Source organism: Carettochelys insculpta, chromosome 3, assembly GCF_033958435.1.
Source record: "Carettochelys insculpta isolate YL-2023 chromosome 3, ASM3395843v1, whole genome shotgun sequence".
Classification (NCBI taxonomy): domain Eukaryota; kingdom Metazoa; phylum Chordata; order Testudines; family Carettochelyidae; genus Carettochelys; species Carettochelys insculpta.
Window position 1 is genome coordinate 94,077,845 of NC_134139.1, and position 9,860 is coordinate 94,087,704.

The 9,860-nt window shown below is 39.5% G+C and overlaps 1 protein-coding gene across 1 annotated transcript in view; it reads right to left on the bottom strand.

Moving 5' to 3' along the window:
* ESR1 (estrogen receptor 1) overlaps positions 1-5,511 on the bottom strand; it is a 234,988-nt gene extending 229,477 nt beyond the window's left edge. The window contains exon 1 of the mRNA XM_074990365.1: positions 5,496-5,511. The gene's annotated coding sequence lies outside the window, so the exon portion shown is untranslated. The remainder of the gene's footprint in view (positions 1-5,495) is intronic.
* Between the last annotated feature and the right edge of the window lie 4,349 nt (positions 5,512-9,860).

Consider the following 9,860-nt stretch of genomic DNA (forward strand, 5'->3'; position numbering starts at 1 on the left):
GAACTTCTGGAAAATGGGGAGAATTTCCTGTACCTTGAACTATCTTTCTACGAAAGTCAACATTAACATGGAAATCCAACATCATCTGAGCTGTACAAGCTCTGCCTTCACCCACCTGAGAAAAAGGGTCTTCAAGCATAGGTACATCTGTGCCAAGACAAATCTCCTTGTACAGTGCACCATGGTTGTTCCAACACTACCGTATGCACATGAAACCTGAACATACAAGTGTAATTTGAAGGCACTTGAACAATATCATCAATACTACCTCAGGAGACTCCTAAATATCTTTTGAGAGGACTGGCACACAAACACTAGCGTCTTGGAAGAGTTGAACATGACCAGCACTGAAGCAATTATTATTCACCAACAACTTTATGGAACTGGTCACATGGTTTGGATGTCTGATCAGTGCCTTCCAAAACAGATTCTGTTTTCTGAGTTGAAGGAAGGATGGAGGGGTGTGGGGAGCTAGATGAAGCGATTTAAGTACATGCTGAAGGTACACACAAAAAAATGTGGCATCGGTGTCGACACTTGGGAGAATTCAAAACAAAAAGCAGTCAAGTAGCACTTTAAAGACTAGCAAAATAGTTTATTAGGTGAGCTTTCGTGGGACAGACCCACTTCTTCAGACCATAGCCAGACCAGAACAGACTCAATATTTAAGACACAGAGAACCAAAAACAGTAAGCAAGGAGGACAAATCAGAAAAAGATAATCAAGGTGAGCAAATCAGAGAGTGGAGGGGTGGGGGGGAAGATCAAGAATTAGATTCAGTCAAGTATGCAGACGAGCCCCTATAGTGACACAGAAAGTTCCCATCACAATTTAAACCATGTGTTAATGTGCCGAATTTGAATATAAGTGTCAGTTCGTCCACTTCTCTTTCTAAAACGGAGCGATAATTTCTCTTCAGTAACACACATACCTTGAGGTCATTGACAGAATGCCCCATTCCATTAAAATGTTGACTAACTGGTTTGTGGATCTGGAGTGTTTTGATGTCTGTTTTGTGCCCGTTGACCCTTTGTCTAAGGGAGTTAGAAGTCTGTCCAAAATAAAAAGCATCTGGGCATTGTTGGCACATGATGGCATATATGATGTTAGTAGATGAGCATGAGAAGGTGCCCGTGATTCTGTGAGTTACCTGGTTATGTCCAGTGATGGTATTTCCAGAGAAGGTATGTGGACAAAGCTGGCAGCGGGCTTTGTTGTAGGGAAAGGTTCCAGGACTGGTGTTCCTGGGTTATAGACTGTGGCTGTTAGTAAGGATCCTCATGAGGTTGGGAGGTTGTCTGTAGGAGAGAACAGGCATGTCACCCAGGGCCTTCTGGAGTGTAGCATCCTGATTAAGAATAGGTTGTAGGTCTTTAATAATTCATTGCAGTGGTCTGAGTTGGGGGCTGTAGGTGATGACCAGTGGTGTTCTGTTCTTGGCTTTTTTGGGCCGATCTTGGAGTAGCTGGTTTCTGGGTATGCGTCTGGCCCTGTCGATTTGTTTTTTTACTTCTCCTGGTGGGTAATTCAGGTTTATGAATATTTGGTAAAGTTCTTGTAGTTTTTGGTCTCTGTCAGTTGGATCAGAGCAAATGCGATTATACCTAAGAGCTTGACAGTACACAATGGATCTAGTCACGTGTGCAGGATGGAAACTAGAAAGGTGTAGATAAGTATAGCGATCAGTAGGTTTTCGGTACAGTGTGGTACTGATCAGGCCATCCTTGATTAGTACTGTAGTGTCCAAGAAATGTATCTCTTGCATGTTGTAATCGAGGCATAAGTTGATGGTGGGGTGTAGATTGTTAAAGTCTCTGTGGAATTCTTCTAGAGCCTCTGTACCATGGGTCCAAATCATAAAGATGTCATCAATGTATCTTAAGTAGAGGAGTGGTAATAGGGGACGAGAGCTGAGAATTCATGGAGGTTACGTCCATAAAAGGCTATTACCACAGGGCAGGAATGGTGTCCCTGGCCTCTGATTGTCAGAGGCTGGAGATGGATGGCGGGAGACAAATCGCTTGATCATTGTCTTCGGTCCACCCCGCTCTGGGGCACAAGACAGGCTACTGGGCTGGATGGACCTTTGGTCTGAGCCAGTATGGCCATTCTTATGTTCTTAACCTTGCCCAGGAGTGCCCCAGTGGAGAACCATAATCTGTGAGGGGGTGGCGCAATTTAAGAGGTCCACCACAGCACAATTGAGGAGAGGGAAAAAAAGAGAAAAGAACACCAAAAACAGCCATGCACCCCTCCAACAGCTACCAGCACCTGCCTCTTCTGCAATAAGACCTGCAGCTCCAGAATTCAACTGGTCCAGCCATCAACAGATTCACAAATAGGAGAGTGACAGGAAACCATCCTACTAGTTATCAAGTGACTGTCAAGACAATAGTGTATTTCTTTCTTCTGCAATAGCATGTTCCTCTAACTTATAATGGCCAATCTGAAAAGTACCTCCTCATTTCCCTTCCCAGCTCTTAGTGTTTCTTCTGCTAGCTCCTAAAATCCTTGTTCAGCCTGTGCCATGCATCTTCCCTGGTGCAATAAGCAGTTATATTCAAATATGGTAGGTAGGGAAGTGTTGAGATACCATTGTGCTGAATAACTAGAGATATAGGCTGCATCTACATTAGCAAGTTCTTTTGAAATATTTTTTGAAATAAGGGGAGCATCTATACACAAAAAGCATTCTTCTGAAATAGAATCAAGAGAACATGGTGCTCCTTTCAAAAGTGCTCTTCCACTCCCATTTCAGGAAGAGCACCTTCTTTCGAAAACTTCTTTCAAAAGAAAACCTGTGTAGACGCTCCATGGGCCTTTTTTTCCCCTCCAACAGAGCAGTTGTCTTAGTGCCTGATTTTTCAATCCCTGGCCCATTCTTTCAAAAGAGCGGGGGTGCGTGGATCCTTTCTATCCAAAAAGTTGATCAATCTTTTGATCCACTTTTTCTGTGTGTAGACACACTCTTTCAAAAGAAGTTCTTTGGGAAGAGATCTTCTGGAAGGGCTTCTTTCTTAAGATCACTGTAGTGTAGACACACCATGATGTTTTCCTGCTTTTAATGGGACTTGACTCACTATTCTGGGTAGGTTAACATTAGACTTCCTGTTCTGGTAAGAGCTGAGCAACTCTTACACAGTGTAGACTATCCTCGGTTCCTATTGATGTCAGTGGGAGTTGAGGACACTCACTACCAGGGTGAAATTGCTCAGGATCGTGAACGAAAGGTTAGGTTTTGTTAAATAAGATTAGAAGTATTCTTTAAAATTTTATGAACAACCCTATTCGCTAAAACGACAATAACTGAATATATGACTACATTCCCATTCCCAGCCTGTTGAACTTGGACACAGAGTTACCATCAAATACAATCGCTCCTGATTTCACACTCAAAATATTAGTAAATCTTTTCCTTCCTGAAGCTCATTCAACCAGAATAATGCAAACAGTCTTCTCTTTCTAATTGGTTTTCATTTATATAGTGCAGTGGTTCCCAACCTAGTGTCCACAGACACCTGAGGGTCCATGAGGGTACTGCAGAGGTTCCATGAAACAGATAAAAGATAAATAAAAATGATCATAGAAAATAAGTTTTAAATAAATTGCAAAGTTTCAATCAATTCTTATTTTTAAATTAAATATCTTTCAGTAATGTTATTAATTGTCCAAAAATCTACGTTGTGGTTTCCATCTTCATTTAATGATGTGTACATAGCAGCTAGAATGGGCTTTGATAGGAGTCTGCGAATGGTTTGGCGGGGGGGGCACAACTGGGGATCTGTACTAGTCAAAATGTTGGGAACCACTGCACTAGTGCATGGTTGCTGTATTTTTGCTTCTAGCACCACAGAGGAATACTTAAATCAAATACAACAGGTAGCTGAACACATGGCTATCTTTCATCACATGCACTGAAATAAGGAGCTAGATTTAAAAAAATGTACTTCTCGCCCCATTTATTTCCTTATAAAGATTCCAAAACCTCTCACTTGTTTTCCACAACACCTGCTTTTTCTGAATTTTTTTGTTTTATTGTTTTGTACTGTATTAAAATAATATACGCACCTTTCATTTCAAATTAAGCAATTAAGGCAAAAAACCTATTCATATTAAGTCTGTCACAAAAAAATCAAAAAGAAAAATCCCAAAAATTATGAGCTTGTCACAACTAGTTAAACAGAACTAACTTGCACAGAGTCACTGTCTGCTGTTCAGTAAAGAAAAATGCTAAGATGCTTTTCGGCTTCTTTTAATCACTTTTCTTCTGTGAGATTGATTCATTATATGTACTCGAGATATACCTCTTGATTAATTTTATACATTAATAAATGCATAAGGTAATATAAGCTCTGATGGCCCTAAAAGCACAGCAACATGGAACCTGATATGAAGGCCATTGAGTCAATAGAAAGCTGCCAATTACATTTAGTGGGTGTTGGATCAGACTCCCCCTACAAAGTTTACCTCCCAATTCAATGTAAAGCCCAAAACTACTTAATTGTATCACCCAATACTGACTTTCAAAATTGAAAGCGGCCAAAAAATGACACTTGCAAAATTCACGAAGCGTGCTCGTAGTCTGCTGAAATAATGAAGTAGACACTACCTGTGTATGTGCTACCCAGGAAAACAAATATGAATCATCTCAAAAAGGGCTCACTATCTGAAAAGAATGTTCAAAAATAATTCAGAGATAACCTTTGTTTATTAAATGGAAAATTTTGTCCCAGGAATCCTATTAATGGAAAAGCTGGTCCCCAAATAAAAACCCTCAGATCAGGTTTTGTGCCCGATCAAGAATGTGCCCGTAACTGAAAAGAAAGAGAAAAAAACTTTTTATGCCCACTATATAAATATCATACCCTTTAAGTAAATATCATCATTAGGAACAAAGCACAATATATGCACTTATTGAAGGGTACCATGTAGTCTTTGTGATTCATGAAAATAATACATACATCAACCCCAACCAAAGATGTTACATTTTCTCTCTTTTTATGCATTTTTTATTTCACTGAAATGAAGTTTTTTCAGCTTTTCAGTGGTTTATTTAATTGTTCTGTTTAATGCAGTTGGTTGAGACAGGATCAAGAGAGCTAACAATTTCATTTATAATAGTTCTCCAAGCTGATCAATTTTGTCAGAGAGTTATGAGACTTTGTGTCTAGAGCTTAAGCACAGGGTAATTTTCAGGCTATGGCACATTTAATACTAAATACTGCATAAGAGATTTCCACTCGTCACTTATTTCATACCTAATGGCAATATTTGAAATGCATTGCCTTGGATTTCTGCTGCTTTTTGCAGGACACGGAAAACAAAGAAACAGTAAATAAAAACTGACATCAGAAAAAAAGAGTTATAACAATACTTTTTAAGCATTCCCATGGGCACCATGATGTGTGCGCAGCAATGTTTTGAGTAAAAACAACATGTAAAAGTGAGCATGAGGGAAAGAAACTGCAAAAAAACTGAGAGCTATTTTCACTTACATTTATCCAAGAAGGCTGTTGGCATTACTTCTGGAATTCTGTTATTGGCTGAGAGGATCACATGACCCCGTAAACTAAAATAGAAATGCCTCAGTAGAGGGACACTAAAGCAGCAGCAGCAGCAGGTCCGAGACAAAAAACATGTTAAATGGTATACAGAACACATATTCTAGACTGGAGCATTTAATTTTTAGAGAAATTATTGTCCATTGGATTGAAAAGGTGATCTCTGATAGGCCACGATCTTAGCCTTTGACGTTGAGTATTATATCCCAATATCACTCATCTTTTTAATCTAGGAGGGGATACAGTTTTCTGCTATAAATTACAGCTCCCATCAGTGTATAATTGCAACTGGTGATTGCACTAATAATTCTCAGTAAAATTACCAATACCTTTAAAATATGATCTGATTCATTTAAACACCAAACCTTTCCACTATGCTAGCTGTTTTCATTCTGTCTCTAAAGTATCTCAGAAATACGGCTGACATCTAAAAGGGAAGTCATAAGAAAAACGAGTGTTTTCTTGAGGTAACTGGCAGTACTATACAGCATATGCAACAGAGCAGTCCAGCTTTCACATTCTTTCATAAATAAAATCTGTCATTTCAGAACTACAAATTACTAAAACATGTGCCATAAATCTGAAAGTTATAAATAGAGATGAAGTGCAAAGGATCCAAGACTCCAAAACTATGCTGATGTCCTAACAGCTAAATGCAAATTAGCTAACGTGATAAAATGCTGCCTGATTTCAAGGTTAATGCTTAATTGCACCATTCAAAAAAGCAGCTTTTTCCAGACATTTTATTTGAAAAGATTGAGGCAGACAGCACATTGACACTGCAGTATGAACTACTACAAATTCCCTAGGTAACTTTCACACCAGGAAATTGTTCATGGTTTATTCTGGTTTCTTGTTGAGCTTTTTAGATTGATGTAGCTTCAGCTTGATAAATTGCCAAGTGTATCCTTTGTTTTATATGTCTGTCATTTATGTTACTGAAAGGGGAGGAACACATAGGGAGGCTTAGAGCAAGAATGTGTAGGGGAGGGCAATCAAGCAGCAAGGGACGTCTGCTATCATATGATGGCAGGACAAGGGCAACAGAGAATTTATTGTTTCACTTGAGAGTTTTTCACTGGAATGACCCTCACCTGACAGTTCTAAGGAAAAACATTGGCACTCCAACCCTTTTAAAGAAAATATTCAGACAGGCTTTGGGACCAAAGTAGATAAAGGGAGCACAAACTTTGCTCAGAGATCCACACTGTTGAAAAGAAGTGGAAATCACAAAAGGAGGGGAAGGGTAGTAAACCAGGCTTGCCTCCCTTTGCTGAAGTAATATAAAAGGAAACGTATTTGAACTGTATGATTTCAGATGAAAATTTAGAGGAACAAACCTATATATGCTTACCAATGAACTAATTATAAATCAATTCTGACAAAGAGAAAGCAAGGTTTTTTATCTACCATTCTGTAAACTACTTAGGGCCAGATTCTGATACATTTTATATTAAGCAGGATTTTATTCCATAAGAAGTCTCTTTAATTAGGGTCAGAATTCTTATGGAGTTAAGTACCACATAGCATGAATATGGGTATCATAAACCGTCCCTTTGTCGTGTCACCCTTTATTCATTAGTACTTGAAAGGGAAAATGTTGGTATTTACTATGGCTACGGTTACACTAGAGAGTTTTGCCAACAAAATGCCAGTTTGTGGAATGCCCACATAAAAAAAGTGTTTTGTCAACAGTTTGTTGACAAACTCAGCAATTTTGCCAGCAGTGTCCTGCCTCTCAGCCATGAGGCATAACACTGCTGTCGACTAACTCTGTCAACAAAAAGGCTGAGTGGAAGCTTGGGGGGCCCTTCTCTTGGCAGACAGGGCATCCAGAACAATGGACAGCCCTTTCTGCTGTGCTTCTGGGTGCCTGTTTTGTCGAGAGAGCGGCCAGGCAGCCCAGCCACTCTGATGGAAGAACAGAGCACTCTTTGGATTGGCTTTTGTGTGTGGCTGAACTCTGCCAACAGAAGCTTTGTTGGGAAATCTCTTCTGACAGTGACTTCTGTTGACAGGCGCTGTAGTTTAACCGTAATCGATAGGTATAGGAATGGAAGAATGTGACTAATCGAAAGAGAGCTTATTTGGTCTACTTTTTTCTTGTAGAAACGTGTTATACTCTATTATGTGAGTCATAGAATAACAAAAAGCTTCATATTCTTATTTATATCCGTCATGCAAACAATCCTTTCTCTGTGCTATCTGGATACAACTTGATAGTTTGGATTTGGCTATTCATCCCTCAATCCTGCATCTCAGAAGTCCGTGAGAGTTATCCACTGACTTCAAGAGGAGCAGGGTTGTCCCCTAGCATTCCAAATAAGGGGGAGACTGACACAGCATGCTCCCCAAGACTCTCAGTCTGAAGAAAGAAGATTGAGAGGAATCGGATCAAACAGGTAAAAGTTTACCCTTCCGTATTATGAATCAGTGAGGCCTGGGCAAAAAAGGAAGTGTCCTGAAGCTCTTTACAAAACGAGGAAAGGCTCATGCTTAAACTTATTTTGGAAGCAAATGCACTGCAAAAGTGTAGGTCCTCCGTTGGAAATATCCAGTTAGCAGCGCCCAGAAGATTCATCTCTGGAATATGGAGTTTCATGGTTCCAGAAAGCGCGATCGGCAGCAGCCTTCAGATGATGTGGTCATGCTACAGGCTGCCCTAGTGACCCTCGATGAATTTGGATTTTGTCAATAGGAACTAGTGCCCTTTAATTTCATATGAAAGTCAATGGAGAACCAATACAGGGAATAGAAATCAAGAATGAGGTGTGAATTTTGACATACTTTACTCAAAAGACGGGTGGCTGCATTCTGGAATAGTACAGACCTTCCTAATGGCTCTCACAAATAGCCTGTGGTAGTGTTACCTGGATTTGTCAAATCAAGATATTACAAAATCATGGATTGTTGAGGCAAGTTCCATAAAGCCAATAAATAAATAAATAAATAAGAACAGACTCTTCCAACACAAACGAGAAAAGATGTTACTCTGGTGAATAAAATAATAGACTTTCAGACTGTAGACCAATTCAGCGATAGCTGATCAGATTATCTCAGAGAAAGGAATCATTATATTTTTAACTAAGGCCTCAAAATCTTTCCTCTTACTGATCAGCATTCTCCTCCTACTTCTTTAGGTTGAGCTGTTTGTTATTAACTTTCATCATAATTTCTGATGTATACTAGTGAGACTGGAGACAGCAGTGTCTGGGTCAGATGAGGAGCTGGGTGTCATTGTCATATTGATGACACTGTGCCCGCATCATCTCCTCCACTTCAGCACTGGCTTTCAGCATATGTTGAACAGAACATGATAGAACTGAATCTTATCTGGGCAGGAGCCACAGCGGATAATATTTGGGAAGAAGTAGTCACTACTCACCACAATCTGGGAACCACTCAAAGGAAATTCTAAAGGCCCTACCAAATCCTGCTCACTGTCATTTCAGCAATATCTCATGATCAAAGACACATCTTGATGGTGACATTATAGGTTCTTATTTCCAACCTTTAAATTTGCAGCAGTGCCATCTGCCTAAAATCGTGCAATTCCCAAAATGCATCACAGTAGCATGCTCAGGAGTGCTAGAATATACCACACCGATGTTTGTGGCACAGAAGTCTAATTATAGCAACAAGAGAGTCAACCTTTAGCAGAAGAGTAGTCAATAAAGGAAACAGGGAGAGGACTGGCAGGGTAAGGACAGAAATTGGTTCCTGAAGTAACAAATGGAAAGGTATGGATGGTAAAGAGAAAGAGATGACACTTAGAAGACAACTTTAAGGATGGAGATTAAGGTGAAAAGAAGTGCAAATAAAGTCAGAGAACAAAGGAGGCCTATACAACGTGAAATTATAAAGAACTAAGAAAAATATTTTTAAAGATGAGAATGACACGAAAGGCCAGAGGTGGAACTAATCGGCATTTACTACACTTCAGAAATGTAAATGATTTTGTGGCATCTGCTTTTTAACTTCCCATTTTTATGAGCACTTTTCATTCCCATCCTAAACTGCTCTATTGCGTCATGGTGAACCTCCATGGAGTAGCCATATTCATCAAATAACGAGAAACGCTTCTCTTCTGCAATATTCAACCAGCTCTTCAGTTAGCCAAATAGCAGTGTGTACATTATACAGAAAATACCAGGAAAATTAATCAAATTGTATGTTCGACAAATATGTTGGAGTATGGGAGGTAGGTTGCTATTTGACCTGCCCTAATAACACATTCCATATTTTAAGTGTATTTAGTAGAAAGTTGATTGACAGTAGGGAGCAATTAAATATAGTGTA